The sequence below is a fragment of the Podarcis vaucheri genome (assembly GCF_965113315.1).
Source record: "Podarcis vaucheri genome assembly, chromosome: 11".
Lineage (NCBI taxonomy): Eukaryota > Metazoa > Chordata > Lepidosauria > Squamata > Lacertidae > Podarcis > Podarcis vaucheri.
The window spans coordinates 17,789,504-17,817,162 of record NC_138749.1 but is presented as its reverse complement, the minus strand read 5'-3'; the positions used below and the strand labels follow the sequence as shown (position 1 = coordinate 17,817,162).

The 27,659-nt window shown below is 44.5% G+C and overlaps 1 protein-coding gene across 4 annotated transcripts in view; it reads left to right on the top strand.

Annotated features, from left to right (window-relative positions):
• Positions 1 to 27,659, top strand: part of PRLR (prolactin receptor) — a 146,640-nt gene that overhangs the window by 27,354 nt on the left and 91,627 nt on the right. For 3 of the 4 annotated variants that reach the window (XM_082241890.1, XM_082241887.1, XM_082241886.1), the window contains exon 1: positions 26,411 to 26,611. The exons of the other annotated variant lie outside the window; for it this stretch is intronic. The gene's annotated coding sequence lies outside the window, so the exon portion shown is untranslated. Of the gene's footprint in view, positions 1 to 26,410; positions 26,612 to 27,659 lie in introns of those variants that run through there. 4 annotated transcript variants of the gene reach the window in all.

The window sequence follows — 27,659 nt, the reverse complement described above, 5'->3', positions numbered from 1 at the left end:
AGCGGCTTAGTCATGCTGGCCACATGACCCGGAAGCTGTACGCCGGCTCCCTCGGCCAATAAAGCGAGATGAGCGCCACAACCCCAGAGTCGGCCATGTCTGGACCTAATTGTCAGGGGTCCCTTTACCTTTATTTTGTTCTGCTGTAGCATTTGTCTATATTATGCATTGTACCCTGCCCTGGTATCTACATAGATTAAATGAAGTTTATAAATATACTTCATAGAGAAGGTGAAGGCACACTTTTCAGTGATAAGAGACAGAGAAGTTGTATGAGGACTAACACGCATGAGCAAGTGCTGGAAAATGGGTACCATGTTTGTTCTTCAACTAAGAATTCACCTCACAGAGTTACAATTTTCAGAGTTCCCTGGGTGTCATGAACTGTCAGGACGACAGGGAGGAAGAAGAGGGGCCCCTGTCCCCATGAACACGGTGGGCTCTGAGGCGTAGGGAGTAGCAGGAGGGGCGCACTAGAAGGCTGAGGCAGGCAAAAGCCCACAGCCCAGCTCCCTAGCTGGCCAGCTGGGGCTTGCTAGCTCTGGGAGAAGGTGTGTGATTCCTCAGCTGGAGTAGACTTGGAACAGGTGAGAGTCACAGGCCTCATCAAGCTCAGATGCTGCAATCAGCATGCAAACTACAAAAGGGAAGCAGAGCTGAATTGCTGTGTCTGCTCAACTGCCCATGTTGACGGACCTTGGCTTGGGTGCTCCTGGACCTCTGCAGGAGTTTGCTTTGGGTTTGACTCTGAACAGTATCCTGGCAGCTGGACTTCAGACTTGGCCTACATGGATTGACCCTGGACTGCGTTTCCTGACCTTTGGACCTTGGACTTTGCTTGTGTAGATTGACTCCTGGTTTTTAAACTTGCCACCAGGTAGGCCAGGGGTTTGGGGCACTGGGAGAGTGACTGACTATTAAACTACTCTGAGAATTGTAGCTCTGTCAGTCTCTGAAACTCACTTGGCACCCTTAACCTAGATTTTCCAGGATTCTTGGAGGGAAGCCATGACTATTAAAGTGGCTTAAATATATATTTTGGGTGTGATATGAATAATCCATAAGTATCAATGCCTTTTCAGTCTATTGGGCATAGATAACAGTATAAGGAATTGGACACCACATTTTTGGCATATCCCTTTTTTCCATGGAAGATAATTCAAGGTTACTACTGTTTTTATAATCCAGGTGTCTGCATCTGGAAAATGTGCTTATTGCAATCATTTTAAGTCAGTGCCTGCTGTTGCTTTTAGATGTACTTGATCTATTGGAATAGGGAAGGTAAGCAATAAGGTTTTGTCTTTCTGGGACGGACTCATCCCCAGGGACTCTGGGCTGCTTTGCACATTAATCTCCATCCTGGGAGAGGTTACTTCTATGTTGGGAAGAAAATGTTATTTCTGTGCTAGGGGAAGCAAGTTTTTTATGTGTTTGTATTCTCTTGGGTGTGGTTGTTGTTGACCCATTACAGGACCACCTTGGTGGTGGCTCTCTTTTGTGGTGTGCCCTTCCTGGTGACTTGCATTTGTCTCCCTCATTAATGTTACGGAGGAATTTAAAACATCGCCATTTGATGGCATTTGATGGCTGGAAGATACTCTTCTCAGCAATCTTGAAACTGCTACCTTTGAGAGTATGCAGTTGTTTAGACCAGTGGTTCCCAAACTTCTTTGTGCCACTGTCAAACGTTAACAATTAATTGCACATTTATTCAAAATCCAATTAAAACTATTTGGTTTATTTAATTCAACAAAACCGATGTCATTTATACCTCCACCGCCCCCCGATAATCCCACAACCTCTCTTTGGGAACCACTGTTTCAGACACATTAGATATTATAAATATGCTTTATCTTATTTTATTTTTAATTGCATTGTTGTATCACTTATGTGTTTGCTGCCCTGGGATACTTAGGGAGGAAGAGCAAGGCATAAATTTCATTAATTAATTCCACATTCTCCCATCTCTCCTGCTGAGTTTGCTAGCAGAAGCGGCAAGGTCCTGCAAAGTCTGCAATGTTTTTCCTATCCAGTAGCTTAACAATCATTATTGCAGGGGGAGCTGAGCTCTTGCAAGGCGCCAGACTTGGTCTGACATTTCAGGTTTTACAGTGCTGTTGTTGTTGTTTAGTCGTTTAGTCGTGTCCGACTCTTCGTGACCCCATGGACCAGAGCAGGCCAGGCACTTCTGTCCTCCACTGCCTCCCGCAGTTTGGTCAAACTCATGCTGGTAGCTTCAAGAACACCACCCAACCATCTAATCCTCTGTCGTCCCCTTCTCCTTGTGCCCTCCATCTTTCCCAGCATCAGGGTCTTTTCCAGTGCTATTAATTTGCAAATATTATGTCAGCAGCTAAAGGAATTCTCTGAATCGCAGAGCTTAGATTCATGTATCCGTAGAAGGTGTCAATTTAAATTCCTAACTTTTTCAAACTTAAATTAAACTTTATTTCTTCATCAATGTGAGTGCATTTTTGCCTAATATCTGCATTTTTGTATCCACTTTTTGGATCAAAGAACTGCATGGCAGCATTTGAAGGAGCGTGCATTTTGATAGCTGTGTTTTAAGTTTATGTATTTGTTTGGGAAACGGGAATGTCTTGCCCATTCCTTTCTTCCAGGGGTGCCAACCTGAATAAAATATGAGGGGCTAGGTAAGCCCTGCCCCACATAATCAATCACAAGATGGGGTGCATGTACACCATCTAAATGACAATGCCCATCAACTTCAGTGGGGTCCAGACCCCTCAAATATTTTATTGGGGGGGCAAAGAGACCTCACCCCCTAGGAGTTGGCTCCTATGCTTTCTTCATCACCACTGAAGAAAACTCAGTAAAGTACCGTAAATTTCGCTCCAAAACATGCACTTTTTTGCTCCGAGAAAGTAAGGGAAAATGCCTGTGCGTGTTAAGGAGCGAATGCACGGATCAGAGCCATGGCTGCCGTCAGTCAGGCAAAGCGGGAGCCACTTACACGCTCTACGAGGCTCTCACTTTGCTTTCTTTAAAACGACCTGGAGCCAGGAAGGAGGGAGGGAAGGAGAGCCATAGCAGCAAAGCCGGCAGCAGCCGCTTACACGGGAGGAGGGACAGACGCTAGCAAAGGTCTGCGCGCTCTCTAAACAGAGCAATGAGGCTGCAGAGAGACGGCAGGAAAGATAAAATTTAAGCAACCAGCAGCAAAATAAAACCAACCTCGAGCTCTGAGCCACGCAGTGAAAACCAGGAAGTAAAAAAAAAGGCTGGGGAGGGAATGAGGGAGAGGGGAAAACTTCGCAAATCCCCGCGTCTCAGCTGATCGGCTGGGATGGAGCAGCTTGTTTTCAGGCAGGATAGATTTGAGCATTGTCTGGGTCCTAGTGCCCCTACCGCTTTTTTGTGCTCCATTCTATTGCTGCTGGTGGCTGCTTATCATTCAGGCTGCAAGGAGGAGCACTTTTACACAGCTAATGGCGAATCCCCTGCAATCGAAGTCCTCCTCACTTGCTCAAATCTATTCCGCCTCAAAACAAGGAGCGGAAGGAAAAGGCTGCAAACTGTTAAATGGAAAAAAAACCCAGGCACAGGGCAAATACCTTAAGTATACCTTTAAAGCAACAGTGCTCTTTCCCTCCCTCCTCCCCGCGGAAAAGCTCCTTGTCCCTTGAGTTCTTTTCCTTCCCTCCCCACTTAAAACGTGGTTACAAAGCATGGATCCACATGGATCCTCAGGATTTTTGCATTGGGCTACCCCAAACTCACTGTCAGATCACATGTCTGTGGCCACAGCATGAACCATAAAAATCATACATCCACTGTTTCATATAGAATATTTTTTCCTCGTTTTCCTCCTCTAAAAACTACATGCGTGTTATGGTCAGATGTGTGTTATAGAGCGAAAAATACGGTAATAATAATTTTATTAACTATTTTTGTGAACCTGGTCAGAACTTGGATCTGGTTCCCACTTCCAGAATGGATCGGCTTTAAATCAGCTGTAAAAGCTGTCATTGTGGTGATGGGCAGCAGGAATGCCAACTTGGCCCTGCGATTGCAGGTGCCATGCAGCGTGCATGGCCCTAGTGCCAAAATTTGTGGGTGCCCAGCCCCTTCATGTGGAATTTTGTGGGTGCTTGGGCACCCAGGGCCCCAGGGAACTGGCACCTAGGATGTACAGACTGAGGAAAACTTATTTGAAAAGCATGTGGAGTTTAGTATCCTGACATGACCCCAAATCCCAAATCTTGCGAAGCAGAAACTAAAAAAAAGGGGGGGTCAGAAGAGTTATTCTCATTAATGGTAACATTGTGCCATGTTCTGAGGACAGATGGTTACAACGGTAACGAGATTAGCTGCTTACTCAGCATCTGCTAAAATAAGTATTTAACATACACATCTGCCACCCGACAATTCAGCCTAAATTCCAAGCCAGCTGAAAAAGGTCGGGCACACAAGTAATCGCAAGAATTTTTATTTAAGCAACTGTTAGTTTGTTTTTAAAGAAAATCCTTCTGTTTGTTTACTTATATAAAGTATGAAGGTTAGTGGGTGAACCTGAGCCATTCTCTAGGCCTAACCTACCTCACAAGGTTGTTATGAGGATAAGATGAAGAGGTGGGGAACCATGCACCCCACGTTGAGATTCTTAGGGGGAAAGGGGGTGTAAATACAATGAATGAATACAACATATTGTGTTGTAATGGAGGGACGCGGGTGGCGCTGTGGGTTAAACCACAGAGCCTAGGACTTGCCGATCAGAAGGTCGGCGGTTCGAATCCCCACGACTGGGTGAGCTCCCGTTGCTCTGTCCCAGCTCCTGCCAACCTAGCAGTTCGAAAGCACATCAAAGTGCAAGTAGATAAATAGGTACCACTCCAGCGGGGAAGGTAAACGGTGTTTCCATGTGCTGCTCTGGTTCGCCAGAAGCGGCTTATTTTTTTTTTTTTATAAAATTTTTATTGGTTTTACAAGAGTTTTTATAACAAACAAACATAAAAGAAAAACAGACAAACAAACAAATATAATTTCAAAATGTCTTTTCATAAACTTCTTTCCTCGGACTTCCCCATACCTCCCCTTTCTGCATCCTCATGTCCAAATTTTATAGCAACTTATAAATGTTTTTTCCGATCCTAATTCATCATAGTCCTTTCTTAATCTAATCTTATATTACTGCAACCCTTTCTCTCTGTAGAATCTCGACATTCTAAACTTCATCAAGTTTATAATAGTTCTTAAGATAAATCTTAAATTTCTTCCAGTCTTCTTCCGCAGTCTCCTTTCCCTGGTCACGAATTCTGCTCGTCATTTCCGCCAATGTCATATAGTCAATCACTTTCATCTGCCATTCTTCCAAGGTGGGTAAATCTTGTGTCTTCCAATACTTTGCGATCAGTATTCTTGCTGCTGTTGTTGCATACATGAAAAAAGTTCTATCCTTTTTTGGCACCAGTTGGCCGACAATGCCCAAGAGAAAGGCCTCTGGTTTCTTAAGAAAGGTATATTTAAATACCTTTTTCATTTCATTATATATCATCTCCCAGAAAACCTTAATCTTCGGGCATGTCCACCAAAGATGATAAAAAGTACCTTCAGTTTCCTTACATTTCCAACATTTGTTATCAGGCAAATGGTAAATTTTTACTAGCTTAACTGGAGTCATGTACCACCTATAGACCATTTTCATCACATTTTCCTTTAAAGCACTACATGCCGTAAATTTAATACCAGTGTTCCACAACCTTTCCCAGTCAGCAGACATAATATTATGACCAATGTCCTGTGCCCACTTAATCATAACTGATTTAACTGTTTCGTCTTGTGTATTCCATTTCAACAGCAAGTTATACATTCTTGACAAATTCTTAGTATTGGGTTCTAACAATTCTATCTCAAGTTTTGATTTTTCCACCTGGAAGCCAATTTTCCTGTCTTGTTTAAAAACCTCCATTATTTGATAATAGTGGAGCCAATCTTGTACTTTGGGTTTTAATTTTTCATGGCTCTTTAATTTCAGTTTCTCTCCATCCTGTTCTAAGATCTCACAATACTTTGGCCATCCGACCTCCATATTAACTTTCTTGTGGGCCTTAGCCTCTAAGGGTGACAACCATCTGGGGGTTTTGTTTTCCAACAGATCTTTATATCTCATCCAAACATTAAACAACGCTTTCCTTACAATATGATTTTTAAAGGCACTATGCACTTTGATTTTGTCATACCATAGATACGCATGCCAGCCAAATGCATTATTGAAACCTTCTAAGTCCAAGATATCTGTATTCTCGAGGAGCATCCACTCTTTCAGCCAGCAGAATGCTGCTGCTTCATAGTACAATTTTAAGTCCGGCAGGGCAAATCCCCCTCTTTCTTTTGCATCTGTTAAAATTTTATATTTTATTCTGGGCTTTTTGCCCTGCCAGACAAATTTCGCAATGTCTTTCTGCCACCTCTTGAAACAGTCCATCTTGTCAATAATCTGCAAAGTTTGAAATAAAAATAACATTCTAGGCAATACATTCATCTTAATCACTGCAATTCGGCCTAACATTGACAATCTCAAATTTGACCATATTTCTAAATCTTTTTTAATTTCTGACCAACATTTTTCATAATTGTCCTTATACAAATTCAAGTTTTTAGATGTTAAATTAACCCCTAGATATTTCACCTTCTTAACCACCGTCAGACCTGTCTCTTCTTGAAACTTATTCTTTTCCATATCTGTTAGGTTTTTCCCTAAGACTTTAGTTTTTTGTTTATTCAATTTAAATCCAGCTACCTGTCCAAATTGTTGGATTATTTCCAACACTCTTTTTGTACTAGTGTTTGGCTCCTGCAAGGTCAAAACAAGGTCATCTGCGAACGCTCTTAACTTATAGTGTTTGGTTCCGACCTTTACACCTTTAACCTGCTGGTCGTCTCTAATCATGTTCAGCAACACCTCCAGGACCGAAATAAAAAGCAATGGGGAAATTGGGCACCCCTGTCGTGTTCCTTTTTCTATCTTAAGTTCCTCAGTTATTACATTATTTACAATCAACTTAGCTTTTTGTTCGGAATATATTACACCCATACCATTCTCAAATCCTTGTCCTACCCCCATCCCATGAAGATTCTTTTTCATAAAACTCCACGAAATATTGTCAAAGGCTTTCTCCGCATCCACAAATATCAAAACTGCTTTAGTATTTATGTTCACCTCTAACTTTTCCAAAATGTCTATTATATTCCTAACATTGTCTGAGAGGTGTCTTTTTGGGAGAAAGCCTGCTTGGTCTCTGTGAATCTTCTCCATCAGTACTCTTTTAAATCTTTTTGCTAAAATGTCTGCAAAAATTTTGTAATCCACATTCAGTAACGAAATTGGGCGGTAGTTCTTCAGTTGAGTCTTTTCAGTCTCTGTCTTTGGTATGAGTGAGATATATGCTTCTTTCCACGATTCGGGTGCCTTTTTTCCCTCTAAGATCTCGTTACAAACTTCCTTTAACGGTTGTATCAGCCATTCCTTTAAAGATTTGTAATATCTGGAAGTCAGTCCGTCTGGCCCTGGAGATTTGCCCAATTGCATGTCCTGAATGGCACCCTCTATCTCTTGTTCTGTTATTCTCTGGTTTAGATCCACCTTGCTATGATGAGAGATTTTTTGTAATCCATATTTATTAAGGAATTTATCTATGTCCTCTTCATTTTGTAATCCTTGGGAATAAAGTTTTTTAAAATAACTCACAAAGCAATTTCTTATCTCGTTGGGTTTAGATATATTTTTTCCATCCACTTCTAGACTTGTGACTGTATTTAATTTCTGTCTTTTCTTAAGTTGCCATGCCAGAAGTTTACCACATTTATCTGCCGACTCAAATGTCTTTTGTTTCATTTGCTTTATTTTCCATTCTATCTCTTGGTTCATCAATTCCATATATTGTGTTTGATACAACTTAATCTCCCTCAAAATCTCCTGGGACTTTGGTTTTGATCTTAATTTTTTCTCTCCTTCTTTTATCTTTTCCAAAATTTTTTCCTTTTTCTCATTCTGTTTTCTCTTCTTTATTAAATTTTGTTGAATCAAAAATCCTCGCATCACAGCTTTACTTGCGTCCCAGATCACTCTTTTTTCCACATCGCCCTTTAGATTGATTTCAAAATAGTCCTTTAGAGTTTTTTGGGCCTTCATGTGGATCTCTCTATCTCGGAATAGGGTGTCATTCATTCTCCATCTAAACTGACCAGTTGTTGTAAATTTCATTTCCATCTTCACGGCGTTATGGTCGGAACAGGTTTTTGGGCAGATTTCTACCTTCTTAATCTTCGGAGCCATTCCACTAGTAATCCATATTTGGTCGATTCTGGTCCAGGTCATCTTTGCATGGGAGAAAAAGGTTCCCTCTCTTTCAAGAGGGTTCCTTGTTCTCCAAATGTCTATTAAGTCCATATTTTCAGTCATTTCGAAGAAAGTCTTCGGGAGTCTCCCTTCTTTAGTAAGTGTCAGTCTTTGTGTCTTGTCCATGTTTGTAGAGACTACACCATTCATATCTCCCATGATTATCTGTCAGGGAACTGACCTCAGAGGGAAAGGAGGTGATAGGGCTCCCAGAGACTGGGAGAGACTCAACAGCCAAAGCAGGGACCAGCAGGGGGAGCGCGGGGTCTCTGGAGGAGGATCTCAGGGATACTGAGAGAGATGCAGCAGCGCAGGCAGGAAGCAGGGGGGAGAAAGGGGTGAGAGACACGTCCAGTGAAAATAGTGGGGAGGTGTCAGAAGCAATTGCAGGGAGACCCATGCTTCGTCGGAAGCTGTCACGTCGTGAGTCCAGGAGACGTGTTTCCGTTAAGGAACTTCTTTGTTGGAGGCGTTTCCGCAAACAGCCACTGTCGGACTCTAACAGTGACTAGAGCAGACATGTCTGAGGAGCTCTGTCACACACAGAGGTTTGTGGGGCCGCACAAACTCTGAAGGGGCACCATTTTAAGCACAAGCAGCTAATCATCCCCTAATAGCAGTCCGACAGTCTCTGTACGCTGCCTGTGCAGGAGAAAGCATCATGAGCGACCCAGCCGGAGCAGGGGGAGGAGCTGATCCAAGCTTGGAAGAAAGATGCCGAGCATTGGAGGTCCAACTGGCGCTGCAGACGGCGAGGCTCGAGGAGAGGAGGGCTCAAGATGCAGACAAGAAGGGGAGAACCACTCAGTTCCCCAGAAAGGTACCAGGATTGGTGCAGAAGTTTGGGGGGGACCCCAAGGATTACCATGCCTTTAGGACTGAAATGCAATATGCCCTGAATGTCCAGTTTGATGAGTTCCCTGATGAGGAATCTCGAGTTGCTTTTGTAATTGGGCATCTTGAGAAGGGCGCGCGAGACTGGGTTCGACCCCTGATGGCAACGCACAACGATATCCTAAAGGACACTATGAAATTTTTTCGTGCAATGGATATCATGTTTTCCAGCGACGTTGAGGAAGGGGCGGTGCGCAGACAGTTAATGGCTTGCAAGCAGGGAAGCAGATCTGTCCGTGAGTACTGGACTGAATTTACCATGCTGATTCACAGATTGGGGTGGGATTTATCGGCAGCACCCATTCAGATGCTATTTGAAGAAGGTCTTTCTTCAGCTGTGAAAGACGAGCTGGCCAGGAGCCCCAGGGCGGTGTCTATGGATCAGCTGACCAAATCTGCGCTGACCATTGGAGCGCGCCAGGAGGCAAGAGCCTTGGAGAGGCGGGAAGGGAGAGGGGAACGTTGGAAGGAGTTACGCATTCCAGACATTCCTGAGCCAGCTTTCCCGCCGGCAGAGCCGATGGAAATCGGAACAGCCCGCGCGCGCGCAGTTTCAAAGCCCAGTGAGGGGGCGAAGAAGGAGGGAAAGGGAGCCCGGAAATGCTATCTCTGCCAACAGCCAGGCCACTTTGCCAGAGTCTGCCCCCAGAGGAAGGAATGGCAAGGGATGGTGGGAACTGTTGAGGGGGAAGAGCAGGGAGAAACGGAGCAGGTAAAAGCCAACGCCTGGTTGCCATCAGGGCACTGCAGCCAGGCCAAAGAGCAGTGAAAGTGCCCCTTCCCCAAGTGCCAGTGCCAGAAGCTCCTCGACCGGCTCTAGTGATTGAAGTGTCGCTAGAGCTGCAAAATGGACACCCCCTAAAAATAAAGGCACTGTTGGACTCAGGCAGCTCCTGCAATTTTATGAGCAAGGAGTTTGCTGCTGAACACCAGATACAGACTATCCCTTTAAGCAACCCCCTGCAGGTGACCACGATCGATGGCAGGGAACTGTTGGGAGGAGGAGTCAGCTTGCAGACCATCCCAATGATAATGAGGGTGGCAAGGCACACAGAACTGATAGCGTTTAATGTGGCCACCTTGGGAGGTGCTCCCATTATTTTGGGAATGAGCTGGCTAGCCCTACATGATCCGCTGGTGGGCTGGCATCAAAGAGTGGTTTCCTTCGGTTCCGCACATTGCTTAGAACACTGCAGGGGGGAAAAGGGGTCAGCAGGGGCCCAAGCCACCCTGGCAGGGACTGAAGTAGTGGAGAAGGGGAAGGTGCCACCACAGTATGCTGATCTCAGCGACGTGTTCAGCGAGAAGGAAGCTGACCAACTACCTCCGCATAGACCCTTTGATTGCCAGATCAATTTACTCCCTGGAGCACAGCTTCCTGTAGGCAAGTTGTATGCCATGTCAGACAGGGAAATGCAGGAGTTGCGAGCGTTCATTGACAAGAACCTGAAGAGGGGCTTCATCAGAGAGTCCAAGGCAGCGGGGGGTAGCCCAGTGTTTTTTGTGGACAAAAAAAACACGGACAAGCCGAGGCTGGTATGTGACTTTCGGGCCTTAAATGCAGTGACAGAGCCGGCGGCTTTTCCTATGCCCAGGATTGATGATATTTTGACCAGGGTGCGGAAGGGAAAGATTTTTACAAAGCTGGACCTAAGGGGGGCGTACAACCTGATACGTATAAGGAAAGGGGATGAATGGAAGACCACCATGTTCACCCCTTTGGGGGCATTTGAATACTTAGTTATGCCTTTTGGATTACAAACAGGCTCCGCGTGTTTTCAAGCTTTCATGAACCACGTACTGGGGCCTTTGCTCTACAAGAATTGCGTGGCCTTCTTAGATGACGTGTTGGTGTATTCGGAGAATGAGGAGCAACATGTGAGAGACGTCAGAGAAGTGTTGAGCAGGCTGCAAGCCAACCGACTGTGGGTGAAACTGGAGAAGTGTCAGTTTCATACCAAGGAGGTGGAATTCCTGGGGTACCGCTTGTCAGACAAAGGGTTGGCCATGGACCCCGGCAAGGTTCAAGCGGTGCTGGAATGGAAAACACCCAAGACCAAGAAGGATGTGCAGAGGTTCCTAGGGTTTGGAAACTTTTATCGTAAGTTCATCCGCAACTTCGCCCACCTGACGGCGCCCATCACGGACTGTCTCAGCAGCAAAAAGAAGTTTGTTTGGACGGGGGAGGCGGAGCGAGCGTTTGAGGAACTGAAAAGGGCCTTCGCCTCTGGCGAACAACTTCTACATGTGGATTTACAAAAAAAGCTGAGGGTCGAAACAGACGCGTCGGACCGAGCCATAGGGGCGGTGCTTCTTCTGCAGCCGGGGAAGGAGGGGTCGGAGTGGCGACCGTGTGCCTTCTTTTCGCGGAAGCTGAACAAGTCTGAGAGGAACTACACGGTGTACGACCGGGAACTTCTTGCAATTTATGAGGCCTTCCGGAGATGGAGGCACCTACTAATTGGTGCACAACAGAAGGTGCAAGTGTGCACGGACCATAAGAATCTAGAGTATTGGAGAACTGCGCGAGTGCTCAACCAACGGCAGTTGAGATGGGCCCAGGAGTTCTCCAAATTTAACTTTGAGATTTGTTACGTACCAGGCCCGGAGAACGTTAGGGCGGACGCTCTCTCACGCAAACCTGAATATTTGGAGGGAGAGGGTGTACCCGAAGAGACCCATGTCATTCCCGAGGACCGCTGGGTGTGTGGGGCGGCATTGGTGGGGCAAAGGGAACTGGTAGAGGGAACGGGGCAGGATGTATACGCCCAGGACAAACTCAGGAGTCTTAGGAGGGAGGGAGACAAACCCGGGGGTTTTGAGGAGAGAAATGGGGCGTTGTACTACAAGGGAGCGTTATACATACCTGAAGGGGAATTGAGGGAAAAGGTACTCAAGCAACTGCACGATAACCCCACAGCAGGGCATTTTGGGCAACACAAAACCATGTGGCTGGTTACCAGGGAATTCTGGTGGCCCAAGGTCAGGGAAGATGTGCGTGAATATGTGAGAGGGTGTGACCGTTGCCAACGAGCCAAGGGGGAGAGGCGGGCACCGGCAGGTTTATTAGAACCACTACCCACGCCGGAAAGACCGTGGGAGGCAGTGGCAATAGATTTTATGACTGATTTGCCCAGGTCCAAAGGGAAAACAGCCATTATGGTGGTGGTAGATCTGTTAACCAAGATGGCACACTTTATAGCCTGCTCACATGCGGTCACAGCAGAAGAAACCGCCAAATTGTTTGTGGAAAATGTGTTTAGGTTGCATGGCGCCCCCTTGAGGGTGGTTTCGGACCGAGGGAAACAATTTACTTCCAGGTTCTGGAGGAAGCTCATGAGCTTACTGCATGTAGAGGTTAATTTCTCTACTGCCCGTCATCCAGAAACCAACGGGCAGGCGGAAAGAGCTAATGGTGTCCTCCAGCAATATTTGAGGTGTTATGTTAATGACAGAGAGAATGATTGGGTGGAGAAGCTGGCGTTGGCAGAATTTGCTTACAACAATGCAGAGAACGTGTCCACGGGAATGAGCCCTTTTTTGGCCAATCACGGGTGTCATCCCCGAGCCTTCCCAGGGGGGGAGGGGGAGAACTGGAGCGTTCCAGCAGCAGAACAGTTCGTTGAAGAAATGGAAGCGATCCATCGCCAACTCCAACTTAATTTAAACCGGGCGAAGGAGGAATATAAGAGGCAGGCAGACAAAACCAGAAGGGAAGGGGAAAGCCTTAGGGTGGGAGACCAGGTGTGGCTGTCCACCCAAGGGTTACCATTTAAAGGAGGTTGTAAGAAGTTAAGACCCAAAAGACTGGGCCCATTTGAAGTCACGCAACAGGTCAACCCAGTGGCTTTCAGACTCCGGTTACCGAACCACATGAAGTTGCACCCAGTGTTCCACAGATCGTTGCTGTCACCGTATATAGGGGACAGAGAGGGGAGGGTCAATAGGGGACCAGCGATGGAGGAAAAAGAACACAGCTACCATGCAGCGGAGATCCTAGATTCCAGGTGGAAAGGAGAGCAAGTAGAGTATTTGGTAATGTGGGAAGGGGAACCGGAGTCGGAAAACACCTGGGTCAGAGCAGAGGATGTAGATGACGAGGTTCTAATTGAAACTTTTCATCAGAGATTCCCTCGAAAACCCCAGCCAGTGGCGAGGTTCCGGAGGGAATACTTCGCCACCACAGACGAAGAAGAGGAGTTGGAGGGGTTCTCTGATTCCGAGGTGGAGGAGGATTCAGCGAGTCGGAACAAAGACCGATGGAGGGAGATGTTCGAGACGTCGGAAGATGAAGAGGATTCGTTTCGGGGTTTCAGCTCCTCACCGCCCAGAGGAGAGGGAGGGGGCGGGGGGGAAGGGGGCCCTGGAGGGGAGGTGGATGTCAGGGAACTGACCTCAGAGGGAAAGGAGGTGATAGGGCTCCCAGAGACTGGGAGAGACTCAACAGCCAAAGCAGGGACCAGCAGGGGGAGCGCGGGGTCTCTGGAGGAGGATCTCAGGGATACTGAGAGAGATGCAGCAGCGCAGGCAGGAAGCAGGGGGGAGAAAGGGGTGAGAGACACGTCCAGTGAAAATAGTGGGGAGGTGTCAGAAGCAATTGCAGGGAGACCCATGCTTCGTCGGAAGCTGTCACGTCGTGAGTCCAGGAGACGTGTTTCCGTTAAGGAACTTCTTTGTTGGAGGCGTTTCCGCAAACAGCCACTGTCGGACTCTAACAGTGACTAGAGCAGACATGTCTGAGGAGCTCTGTCACACACAGAGGTTTGTGGGGCCGCACAAACTCTGAAGGGGCACCATTTTAAGCACAAGCAGCTAATCATCCCCTAATATTATCATATTGTATTCCAAATAATCCGTCAAAGTTTCATGGAGTTTTTTGAAGAATTCTGCTTTACCTTCATTTGGTGCATAGATCCCAATTATCAGAAATTTTTCTCCTTGTACCTGAATTTCCACCGCTAAATATCTTCCTTGTTCATCTTTGAACATCATTTTTGGAGCCCACTTCTCTTTTACATAAATCACAACTCCTCTTTTTTTCACTTTGTCCGACGAAATAAATTCTTGTCCCAATTTTTTATTCATAAGCAGTCTCCTGTGTGCTCTAGTTATATGGGTTTCCTGTAAGCAAATCAAGTCCAGTTGTTCTCTGTACAAAATATGGAATACTTGTCGTCTCTTCAAAGGACTGTTCATCCCATTACAATTCCAACTAAGGAATTGCAGGGCCATCTTGTTATTTTTCTGGTATTCCTCCAACGGCTCCCAATTGTTGTTCCTCCTCTGTTGGTGGTGGAAGATTCTGTCCAAACGAAAGGTTCAAGATGTCTATTACACTCTTTTGCTCAGCAATTGGGTCTACAGTTCCTTTCTGTAAATCTTCTTGATTTCTTTGCAGGAACCTGTCTTTATCCTGTATCGTCTTTATTTTCACCTTCTTCCCCCTATAGTCAAAAGACAGTCCCTGTGGAAATTCCCACCTGAAGAGAATGGTGTTCTTCTTCAACAGGTAAACCAAATCCTTATAAGAAGCTCTCAAGTCCAAAATATGTTTAGGAATGTCTTTAAAGATCTGTATCGGTGAGTTCCCAATTTGTAAGGCCTTTTCAAAGTGCAGTCTTAGAATTTTATCTCTTTCCTCCTTCGATCTCAAGGTAATCAGACAGTCTCTCGGCGCCTTTCTGTTCTGTCTTCTGCCCAGTCTAAATGCTGTTGTAATTTTAAATTCGTCTTCCTCTAGATCTTCCCAGGAATCAGCAAACTCTTTCGTTAAAAAGTCCGTAAGGTTGTCTCCTTCGTCCTCTGGAATTGATCGTAGTTTCAAATTCCTTTCTTTTCTTTGTAGTTCCCACAATGCTAGAGTTGCGTCGTGGTCATAGACCTTCCTGGCAATCGGTTCTAATTTTTCCTGGGTCTCTCCAGCAATAGTTCTGGCTTCCTCCGCAATTTGACGTGTGGCAGAATTTTCTTGCGTAAGCCTGTTTATAGATTCTGTATTCAGGTCAAGTCTTGTTGTTAAATCTGTCAATTTCTGTGAATTCTCTGTCAATTTCTTGGTATTTTCAGCCGTCTGCTTTGTTAGATTCTCCAGAGACTGGTTTATCTTAAGAAGGGCTTGCGACACTGCATCCATGGAGACTGCTGTACCTTTTTCTTGTCCTGTTGTCACTGTAGGGGTTATGCCTGAGATCGAGCCTCTTTTCTTGTGTTGCTGCAGCTGTTGTTGATATTGCCTTGTCTTGGCTCTCGTGCTTATCTCGTCTGCTGGGCCACTCATATCCCAAGGTCGTTTCCCACGAGAGCTTTCTCCTAAAGGAAAATTCCCCTGTCCCAAAGCGTAGCAACTTTTAATTTACCCTCTAGAGGGAGCAAATCAAAATGTCCGCAAACAAAGGCAAAGAGTATTTAAAAAGCAAATTTATCGGGAGGCTTCTATATGTATATTGCAACACTTTCCCAATAGATAGAGTCCCAGCCTTCCCTGATATATTGTGTCCACAGAGTCCCAAAACTTTGTAACAAATAAGCAATGAGACTTCCACTTTGTTACTTTCACAGGAGTCAAGTCAGTTCAGTGTTCCTTTGTTTTAATAGCAGTTTGTGCCAGGTTGAAGGCTGCAGAGAATTCCCTTTCCTTTAAGTTGGTCATGCAGCTTATAAAATCACTTATTCCTCCCCTCTGCCCTGCAAGCTAGAGGGGATAGTCAAAGTCCAAATGTCGGATTCAAGCAGTTAAAGACAATATCCCATATGGATGCAGCTCAGTAACTTTCGTTGCTTTAATTGTCATGCAGTCGGGGGAAGGCAGACTTCCTTAATTTTCGCCTTTCCCGTTTTCAGCCTAATTTCAAGTAGTTTTGACACGAATAAAGGTTCAATCTTACTCACGGGTCTTTTTTGTCCAGATTATTCAGGAAGGGAATCGGCGCTCTCCACTAATGGCGACGCGGCTTCACCCTGCGGGCTGGGTAGCGATTCTCAGCACCGCGCTCCCCGTTGTCGTTCCGGAGCCTTTAAAAAGGCTCTTTCTGCGGTAAAGGGGGGCGCTTCAGGTGCCCACCGAATCTCCTTGTTCACAGGCTCCGTTCCTGTGATTTTAGGGGTCCCCCGCTTGCCGTAGCGGGTCAGACCCGAACTCGCAGAGCCGTCCTCTCTCCGGAGCTCGGAAAGGGAGCAGCCATTAGCGCTGGCGCCGAACCGGAAGTCCGCCAGAAGCGGCTTAGTCATGCTGGCCACATGACCTGGGAGCTGTATGCTGGCTCCCTCAGCCAATAAAGCGAGATGAGCACCGGAACCCCAGAGTTGGCCACGACTGGACCTAATGGTCAGGGGTCCCTTTACCTTTTAGGCTGTAATGGACATGCAGCCACAGGTACTATGGAACATATGAACTGTCTTAAACTGCTGCTGCTTTCCGGTGTGGCTGGCTGCGTTTCCCCACAAACGGGCACAAACCTTCAGACGAAAGCCTCTCCTAGCTCTTGCTCTCCCAATGAATTATGTTCCTTCTCCAAGTTCCATTGTGGGTTTTAAGTGGTCTCCCTCGCAGTCTCTAATCGAGGCATTAACTAGGATGGCTACATCAAGTGCTCTTATCCATTCTTTTGTCCCAAAGACAGCAACACTGCAATATTTCATAAACCTCCTCCCTAGCTTTGTTTTGGGAAAGTATTGTTTTATGAAACGCTTTCAGATCTAGTGGAGAGAATGCTTCTTTATTGCTGGGGAAATGGCCAGCAGTTCGATGGATCCAGCCTTTATGGATATATATATATTTCCCCCTACTATATCTGTAATAAATGAAAAGATGTCCTTGGTTAGGTAATAAAAAGCCCAATAGGGATGCCAAAGTGATTATACAACTTGTTTTCTTCTTCATCACATCAGACGGCTGTTTGCTAGAGGATTCTCTAACACAGTGCAAACATGTACAAAGAGCAGTGGAACGGGATCAAGTATAACTCTGGCTTATTTCAAGTCTGTGTCCGGGATGAAAACATTCTGCAGACGGGAAAGTGTTTCTCCCTTCTGCTTTTCAGTCAGAAGGATGGGCAGAACTGCCACTCTTTCCACCAGAAAAAGTACAATGGGACTGGGTTTTGTGTCCAAATTCCACCAAGTCCTCTAGGTTGCTTTCCAGAATCCAGTCAACTCCTGGAAAGTGATGGGGAAATTCCTTGAAAAGTGTGGAATAAATGAATGATTAATGAAAAGATGAATACTCTGTAAGCAAATCGAGATGAGTGCAGTATGAATGTCTATTGTGATACACTCTCTCCACAAATGAAACTGTTCAATAAAAACAGAATATTGCTACATGTCACCCCGATCTTCACAGCAGTGTGAGATTCCAGGGGTTACAGGCACTTACCCAGGATTTGTGTTTCCTTTTAGGCACGAGGGACAGCAGAGACTGTGGTGTCTTTATGATATGATTTATTTACACATTTTCTTCTTCTTTGGCAATCACTTGTAGCTGAGCAAGATTGTCTTCCATAGGGGGCCACCAGGTGGCGCGTTGGAAGATGGCAGACAATAACATCTCTCTGACCCATACGAGGTAATTAAGGGGCTGCTATGGGAAGTATGCAGTCTTCCTACCCCCCCAGGAGACGGGGGGCGCTGCCTTGCCAGCGGTGTTCACAATGCACCCCCGATCCGAGAGATGGGGGTGCCGAACACTTGGCATGAGCCCTCGGTGAAGTCAGATCTTCCTGACGCCGATTCCAATTAGCGCGTGCTGGTTAGCTTCAGCTTGGAATTATAATTGGAAACATACGATTGGAATGAAGCTGAAGCACATACATCAAGTAATGTTCGAGAGATAAGACTGCTGATTTATGGATCTCTGTGACCAGGAGTGACGGATGGACAAGTAAATCTTCTGATGAATCACCACTAGGAGACTATGTTTGGAATGAAGGGGGGGTGGAGGAAAAAACTTTTTTCTTTGCACGATGTGATATTAATAACCCTTCACCCCAGATAGAAATAAGATCGTTGCATTTTTATTAATCACAAGCAGGAATTTAAGAACTGTGTGGGATGGATTATAACAGGAGAGAGGATTGGTGAACGGTGAGAATGAGGAAAATTTTTATGACGCAGTTAAAAAATGGCGTCTCGCCAAGACAGGCTTGCCGGAGAAAGAAGGACAGGGGGAGGAGAATCAGGATCATTCGAAAGAGAAGGAATGTTGGAACGCAAGCTTGACCTGACAGAGCCTCCTCATTCATTTGATTTATTTGGCAAGCCTGAGAAAAGTAAAGGACAGACCGAAGATTTTTTTTTTTATGGAAGTGTTGAACAGAGGCTGTCCCTGGACGATGTGATTTTGGAAAAGTACAAAACCCACACAGAGGATGCCTGCTAATCTGCTTGTGAAAATTATTAGAGATCGCAAAGAAAGGAATATACGATAACAACAAGAAGAGAAAGTAATAAAGGACTATCTGGATTGAACTGGATAGAACTGTCTAATTAAAGCAGTAATATAAGTGATGTTTGGACTCGTTCGGAGTTTTGGACTTGTGCGGAGCTTGATGTATGGGTACCCCAACAAAATTTAAAATTTGGCTGTATAATTTGGAACTAATGTGATTTGGATAATGTGATGTGATTGGCCTGTTAATAAAAATTATTATTATTATTATTATTATTATTATTATTATTATTATTTAAAAAAGATTGTCTTCCATAAGCACGGTTTTAAAAGTGAATCAGTAAGTGACTGTGGAGGCCAATTCTGGATCCACACGTCCTTCCACAGTGGGGACATAGGTTTCCAGGAGGGAGTTGGTCATGGTGTGGATTTGCCAAGCGTGCCTTCCTCTTAGCAGGTTTCTCCCTTGCGTCCTGAGTTCGAGTGTCTTCAAAACCCATGACACCTTTGATAAAGGCTGTTCTGCAATTGAAGTGCTTGCAGGCCGGTGTTCCCCAGTTGTCAGTGTTTATACTACATTTTTAAAGATTTGCCTTGAAAGAGTCTTTGAACCTCTTTTGTTGACCACCAGCATTATGCTTACCATTTTTAAGTTGGGAATAGAGAAGTTGCTTTGGAAGATGATAATCAGGCATCCACACAACATGACCGGTCCAATGAAGTTAATGTTGAAGAACCATTGCTTTGATCTTTGCTTCTTCCACTACACTGTAGTGTCTTTATGATTATATATTCTGAACAAAAAGCAAAGTTGATTGTAAATAATGTGATAACTGAAGAACTTAAAATAGAAAAAGGAACTCGACAGGGGTGCCCAATCTCCCCATTACTTTTTATTTCTGTCCTGGAGGTATTGCTAAATATGATTAGAGATGACCAGCAGGTAAAAGGGGTACAGGTCGGAGCTAAACATTATAAGCTAAGGGCCTTCGCAGATGACTTAGTATTGACCTTACAAGAACCAGACACTAGTACAAAAAGGGTGTTGGAATTAATCCAAGAATTTGGTCAGGTGGCTGGATTTAAACTGCATAAATAAAAGACTAAAGTTTTGGGGAAAAATTTAACAGGCATGGAGAGGGAGAAGTTCCAGAATGAAACAGGGCTGACAGTGGTTAAGAAGGTGAAATACCTAGGGGTTTATTTGACTTCGAAGAATTTGAATTTGTATAAAGATAATTATGAGAAATGTTGGTCAGAAATAAAAAAAGATCTAGAAATATGGTCAAACTTGAAATTGTCAATGTTAGGCCGAATTGCAGTTATTAAGATGAATGTATTGCCTAGAATGTTATTCTTATTTCAAACATTGCAAATTCTTGATAAGATGGATTGTTTCAAGAGGTGGCAGAAGGACATTTCGAAATTTGTCTGGCAGGGCAAAAAGCCCAGAATAAAATTTAAAATACTGACGGATGCAAAAGAAAGAGGGGGATTTGCCCTGCCGGACTTTAAACTGTATTATGAAGCAGCAGCGTTTTGCTGGCTGAAAGAGTGGATGCTCCTCGAGAACACAGACATCTTGGATTTGGAAGGTTTTAACAATGTATTTGGTTGGCATGCATATTTATGGTATGACAAAATTAAGGTGCATAGGGCCTTTAAAAATCATATTGTCAGAAAAGCTTTATATAATGTCTGGATAAGATATAAAGATTTGTTGGAAAACAAAACCCCTAGATGGTTGTCACCCTTAGAGGCTAAGGCGTTGAAAAAGCTTAATATGGAAGCTGAATGGCCTAAGTATTGGGAAATTCTGGAACAAGATGGAGATAAGTTGAAGTTACAGAGTCATGAGAAATTGAAACCCAAAGTACGAGATTGGCTCCATTATTATCAAATAATGGAGGTCTATAAACAAGACAGGAAAATTGGCTTCCAGGTGGAGAAATCAAAACTAGAAACTGAACTGTTAGAACCCAATACTAAGAATTTGTCAAGAGTGTATAATTTGCTGGTGAAATGGAATACACAAGATGAAACAGTTAAATCAGCTATGATTAAGTGGGCACAGGACATTGGTCATAACATTGTTTGCTGACTGGGAATGGTTGTGGAACACCGGAATAAAATTTACGGCATGTAATGCCTTAAAGGAAAATATTATGAAAATGATTTACAGGTGGTACACGACCCCAGTTAAGCTAGCAAAAATTTACCATTTGCCTGATAATAAGTGTTGGAAATGCAAAGAAACTGAAGGTACTTTCTATCACCTTTGGTGGACGTGTCCAAAGATTAAGGCTTTCTGGGAAATGATGTATAACGAAATGAAAAAGGTACTTAAATGTACTTTCCCTAAGAAACCAGAGGCCTTTCTCTTGGGCATTGTCGGCCAATTAGTGCCAAAGAAAGATAGAAACTTTTTCATGTACGCCACTACAGCAGCAAGAATACTTATCGCAAAGTATTGGAAGACACAAGATCTACCCACTCTGGAAGAATGGCAGATGAAAGTGATGGACTATATGACACTGGCTGAGATGACTGGCAGAATCCACGACCAGGGGGAAGAGACGGCGGAAGAAGACTGGAAGAAATTTAAAATCTATCTTAAGAACTATTACAAAGTTGATGAATGTTAAAATGCCGAGGTTTGGAGAAAGAAAAGGAGATTACAGCGATATAAGATTAAGTTGAAGGAAAGATTAGGAAGACATATGTTTGATAAAATTATCTAGAAGTTGCTGAAATAATTTTGGAGGTATGGGGGAGTCTGAGAAGTGAGGCTTATGAAAGAAAGGTTATGAAATTATACATGTTTGTATGTCTTTTTATATGTTTGTATTGTTTAAAAAAAATTGTAAAACCAATAAAAAAATTAATAATCAGGCATCCACACAACATGACCGGTCCAACGAAGTTAATGTTGAAGAACCATTGCTTTGATCTTTGCTTCTTCCACTACACTGTAGTGTCTTTATGATATACGTTTTATTTACACATATATACAACCCAAACCTGTGATGGAGAGGTTCCCAGCAGGACACTCCAAGAGGGTCTCTTGCTTCTCTCGTAGACGCAGCAGCCTTGGATCCAAAACAAATCAACCATGCTGTCTGTCTCCTTTTACAGACTGTCAGTTTTGCTAGCACATCTCTGCCAACTGCCATCCTAAAAAATCCCCCCCCCCAAACTAACTCTCTAGAGCAGCCTTTCTCAACCTTGGGTCCCCAGATGTTTTTGGCCTACAGCTCCCATCATCCCTAGCTAGCAAGGCCAGAGCTCAGGGATGATGGGAGTTGTAGTCCAATATCTGGGGACCCAAGGTTGAGAAACACTGTTCTAGAGGTAGGAGTGGCTCACACCCCTCGGCACAGAGCAACTGCTTTGTTAATTGCCCACCTCCCTGCCTCTGTTGAGGGAACAAAGCCTTATGATGTGAAGGAAATAAGCAGCTATCCTATCTTTAAAAGACATCTGAAGGCAGCCTTGTTTAGGGAAGTTTTTAATATTTAATGCTGTATTGTTTTAAACACTTGATTGGGAGCCACCCAGAGTGGCTGGGGAAACTCAGCCAGATGGGCAGGGTATAAATTTTTATTATTATTATTATTATTATTATTATTATTATTATTATTATTATTATTATTATTATTTATTGCCAAGTCATTAACCTAATGACCCACACTCAGTGAGAGAGCCCCAGACAAGCACTGGATCCAGGGGTTCAGTGCTTGACACAGTTTAACTCCTCTAACCTTGATTAATTCTAACTTTTATTGGACCCAGGAATTTAGGGTGCCTCACACCCCCACTAACTTATAACAATATAAAATCTAACCCCTGTGTAAGCTTTGTGCAAGCAAATCAAGGTGAATGCCTGGTGGACAGTTTTGGAGATCTCAAAAGCTTGCCACATTTTTAATTGAACCTAATAAAAGTATTGCCCAGTTGTGGGTTGTGGGATTGCTGTCATTTTTTTCAGCATGAACCAAGAATAGCTTGATGATCTGTTCCTCTACCCAGAGAATTCAGGGAATTGTAGCTTTGTGAGATGAATAAAGGAGACTCCTAGGAACTCTCAGCACCCTTAACAAACTACAGTTCCCAGGATTGGGGGGGGGAGGCTTTAAATGGATGGTGTAGACGTGTCCTTTGACTGTTTCAGTGTTTTCATTTCCTCCCTTGTCATTTCTCTCTTGGAAAAGAACTATTTTTACCCCCATCATGAGCACTTTTATTAGGTGCTAATATTAAGAACAACAAAAATCGGTCCCAGCGCCTGCCAACCTAGCAGTTTGAAAGCACCCCCGGGTGCAAGTAGATAAATAGGGACCGCTTACTAGCAGGAAGGTAAATGGCGTTTCCGTGTGCTGCGCTGGCTCGCCAGATGCAGCTGTCACGCTGGCCACGTGACCCGGAAGTGTCTGCGGACAGCGCTGGCCCCCGGCCTATAGAGTGAGATGAGCACGCAACCCCAGAGTCGGACACGACTGGCCCGTACGGGCAGGGGTACCTTTACCTTTACCTAAACTTTTGACCCAATAACAACACACGGCCAGCTTATCCGGTGTAGTTTTGCAACGTTCTCAGGCAGGAGTTGCAGGTGTTGCAAGTCTCTGCAGCAGCCCCCTCGCTGTCCATCTTTCTTGGTCCTACATACACCATGACAGCACTCCGGGCCTCCCCCTTAAACACCTCCACTAAATGCCCTCACAAAAGCCCCTGCTTACAAGTCCTGCTCACAAGCTCCCAGGGGCAATCAGATCTTTTCTGTGGTTCTGTTTTAATGATTGTTGCATTGTATTTCACAATGATTTGATTGTATTTTCTGTACCATTTATTTATTTATTTATTTATTTATTTATTTATTTCCATCGTTATAAAACCATTAATACACAATCTCTACAAATCAGTGCCTGTCATTGCTAATTTCTGATTGCAGCATCAAGCACAGAGATCAAGGAGGTATCTTGAGTAGTATCTATTATGTCCTTAAGTTAATCATGTGTTAGATTGCTAATTACGGTAAATGGAAGCCATCTTGTGGTTTTGCTTTTAATTAAAAGATCCAGTATAAATATGTTCTCAAGGAAGGGTTGGATTTTTTAAAAAAATGTAATGAATTGATCAATTAAAACTAAAGTTCATAGGAAGGAAGAGCGTAGGGGTAGCACTGGGCAAATGTGAGCCAATACACTTGTGGTTACTTAGGGTACAGTTCTGTCCCTTAGTGTTGACATTTTGGGAGGGAAATAAGGATGGGGCATAGGTTAGGGCCCCACCAGCCTCCATGCCCAGAAGGGAGAGTCTTTGGTACTGATGGGACTCTACCATGATGGGAAAGCAACAGCTGTCACAGGTTCTGATGCTGGTAGCTGACAGAAAGAGTTGGTGTGGGAGCCCTGGAGACTTCAGAACGACAGGGAAAAGGAGCACCCGAGAGCCATTTTTGTCTCATTTCATTCAAAAATGATCTCATTTTTGAAAACATAAAGCCTGATTGTCACCCAGATGTGTTTCACACCTTAAACAAAGCACACAGGTTAGCGAAGGCGTGAGAAAGATCTCAGTAACAACCAGGCTTTATGTTATCAAAGATGAGGATCAATCACTGCTTCTTTATCCCAGGTTCCTAAGTGTTAGCCAATATATGCAGACCAATTCCTTCTGCAACCATCTTGGAATGGAGTCTTAATGCAAATCTTAGGACTGTAGCATCCAGCCTAATTTTTGTACTGTTTTCTTTTTCCCTCATCCCCCTCCCTTTGCTTTGTGTACCACCTAACCTGATAATATCTTTATTTAAATATTTATAATCTGCACTTTCATAAAGTATACCAAGGCAGCTTGCAACATACAAGACATCATAAAACCAAGATTTATAAAACATAATCAAAACATCAATAAAGCATCTGTAAATACTGGTCAGCTGAAAGACATCTGAAGAGGTTCCTGCCGAAGCTTTGCTGGCAGGGAGTTCTGTGGGGCAGGGCCTGCCACGCTAAAGACTTGGCCCCTAATGGAAGTCAACCGAAACTCAGAGGCATGGGGAGCCACTAGAAGTGCCCCATTTTTAGGAGCAAGCCTGCAATAAATCACACTGTGCATGTTGGAGTTAACACTTTATTAGCAAAAACATGTTCTGCACAGTAGTGTCAGGCCTAATGAAGAAAAACTCAACTCATTCATTGCAGACATACCATTGGCAAGAATGAGACAGCAATAAATCACACTGAGCAAGTTGAATTTAACTCTTTATTAGCAAAAACAGGATCTGCACCGGGGTGGGTGGGTAAGTCCTAATGAGCACAGCAACACATCTCCAGTAGGTCTTGCCCCCATGAAGCAGTTGCAGAGACTTAAGGTCCCCACCTCCCCACAGCTGCCTAAGCCCCCTCCTCTCCGTGGTTTTCCCAAGCAATCTGAGACTGCACCTGTGCATGGTGAACATCTCCTCTGCCCTTTTCATACCTCTTCTGGTTCTGGGAGACAAGGCAGGAAGGGAACTGGTCACAGCAGGAGGGGAAGACATCCATGACATTTCACCAGCCTGACTCATCTCTGCCTCTTGGCCTCTGTCCTGCCAACCTCTTGCTTCAGCTTCTGCCTCTGGTTCTGAACTTCTCCCTGCCACAAGCTCTCCCTTCTCACTAAGCCATGTTACTCCTTCAGCTTCCTCTATCACCTCCCAGTCTTCTTCCTCTTCTCCCTGTGACCACTCATCTTTGTCCCACCACCAGTCCCTGGGCTCTCGGCCTTTCCCCCTTGGTGGTTCCCCAGCTGGTTCCTCCCATTATTCCTTTGCATCCAACCAGTCTGTAGCACCCAGCAAAGGATCTCGGTGATTGAGGTGGAGTATGAGAGATCAGCTGATCCTTAGGCCCAAATTATTTAGGGTTTTGTGAATTAACACAAGAAACTTGAACCTGGGCCAGTAGTTTCTGATAGACAGTTCTGGAGAACCAAAAAGCTCACTCACTGATTTGTTACAATTAGGTTGGTCCTACTAATCAAGGTATTATATAGCTGTGGATTTAGCTCCTTTTTCATAATTCTTTGTTGCAAGGAGATAATATTCCATGTATACACTTGTATGTACACATAATATTATTTCAGACTTGCTAATGAACAGGGATTGGAGCGTTAACTTCCTCTGATCCTGCTCCCTTCTTTTCACACTTCTCTATAGGTTCCATGACATCCATATCTGAAAATGGCTACTAGGATACACAATTCTGCTACCTGGGTGCACAAAACTTACCTGATTATCCTGGCAAAAATTCTGCCCGGTGTTGACAGCTGTGGCTGTTTTCCACCCTCACTGACAGAGTCTCTGCCAAGCCTCTTCAGATAAATTCTAGTCCTGTTCCTTTCACATCAGTGCAGAATGGCACACAAATCACTATCGTCCCCTTTCAGATTCGAAAGGCTTTGCTATTTCTCATGTGTATGATTTTTCCTGCCGTGCATAGGGACGTCTACAAGCCCTTTGTAGGGAAAGTACATCGACGGTGAATTTAAAAGCATACACACAAGTTTCTCTTATGCGCTCGGACATAAACACAGGCACCTTAAAAATGTAAATCTGAGGCTTAAAATATGTCTCCATTGCTACATCCATGTAATCTGTCCTCTGTAACCTTGTAAAGCTGTCAGTCTCAGGACATTTAGCATAGTGAAGAAAATCATTGTTTTGCCTGCAGCAAGGAACATTAATGTTGCAATCCTGGCTCCTCCTCCATTTCCCACTGAGATGATTGGCTGAATATCTAAGGCTCTAAGCTCCAAACTGTACAGATTTTCTCGTTCTGTCTGTGGTCGTGCTCCTTTCGCTTCTCCCGGGTCTTGCTTTCTCTCTGGATTTACTGAATCAACTGAAAACTATCTTACCAACACTGGGTTTTAATTTTCCCCGTCCAGGAAGACTTTCCCGAGCTGGCATGGATCGAACCAGACTTTGTTACTTGAGTGTGAGTACTGTGGTTTTAACCTAGTCTTACAGCTGGTCTGTTCCTTTAAATAGAGAGATTGCCTTTTAAATGTACGTACAATATAACATGGTCTGTAATTTTACTGACAGAGCAAGGGAGGCTCTTTGTACCTTCATAAAACGAATATCAAAGTGTTATGAAACAGCACGGAGTGTGTGTGATTGTCGGCAGCTGGTTAAGGATCTAATCATTTGCTAGTTTGGTGAGCTCTGCTAAAACAGCAGAAAGCAAGGACCTGTTGCTTGAACTGTTCGCATAATAATTTGTGAGGCTGCATTGACTTCCTTCAATCGTTTAGGAGGCATTTCTGGGTTGTTGTTATTTTTTTAAAAAAACCACACATTGTGCCTGTAGGCATCTCGTGACGCCACTACCTTCTGCACCCCATACGGGTGTCACTTGAACTTGCTGAAACTGCCTTCATGACCTCAGACTTAACAACTGATGAAAATAAGTTGGAGGTGAAAAACACACAGCTCCTCCAAAGGTACATGTGGAACTAACAGCTGCTTTTCACCTCCCCAGTCTGCCCGAACATTGCAGTCGTCATCGGAGACCTTCCTCCATGTCTCCCCACCTTCTGAGTAGTGACTAGAAAGTGGACCTTTCTGGCCATGGTCCAAGGACGCTACCTCTGGAGATATTTGGGAGACAGGCACAAACCTTTCAGTTTTTCCTGGGCATTCAAGCTACTCTGGAACACCCTCTCTATGGATCAAGTGTGCCAGGTCCTAGGGGCCAAGTCACTTCCCCGCAATTTTTTTGCGGGGGCTGGGCCCCCTCAATGCTCAGAGGGTGTTTGGCTCCGCCCCTGGCTCCTTGTGTGACATCACAAAGTTGCATTGCGCCCCCTCAATCATCTTGAGAAGATGGCCTCTGGTGGGAACACTTCCAGTTCTGCTTAAGTTTTGAGGGCTGCCATAGGCAAATCATGTATAGCTTGCAGCTCTTTCAATCTTAAGATTGCTGCACCCATGGTTTTTCCCCACACAGAGGTGTGAAGGAGAAAAAGAGTTGGACGCTTGTG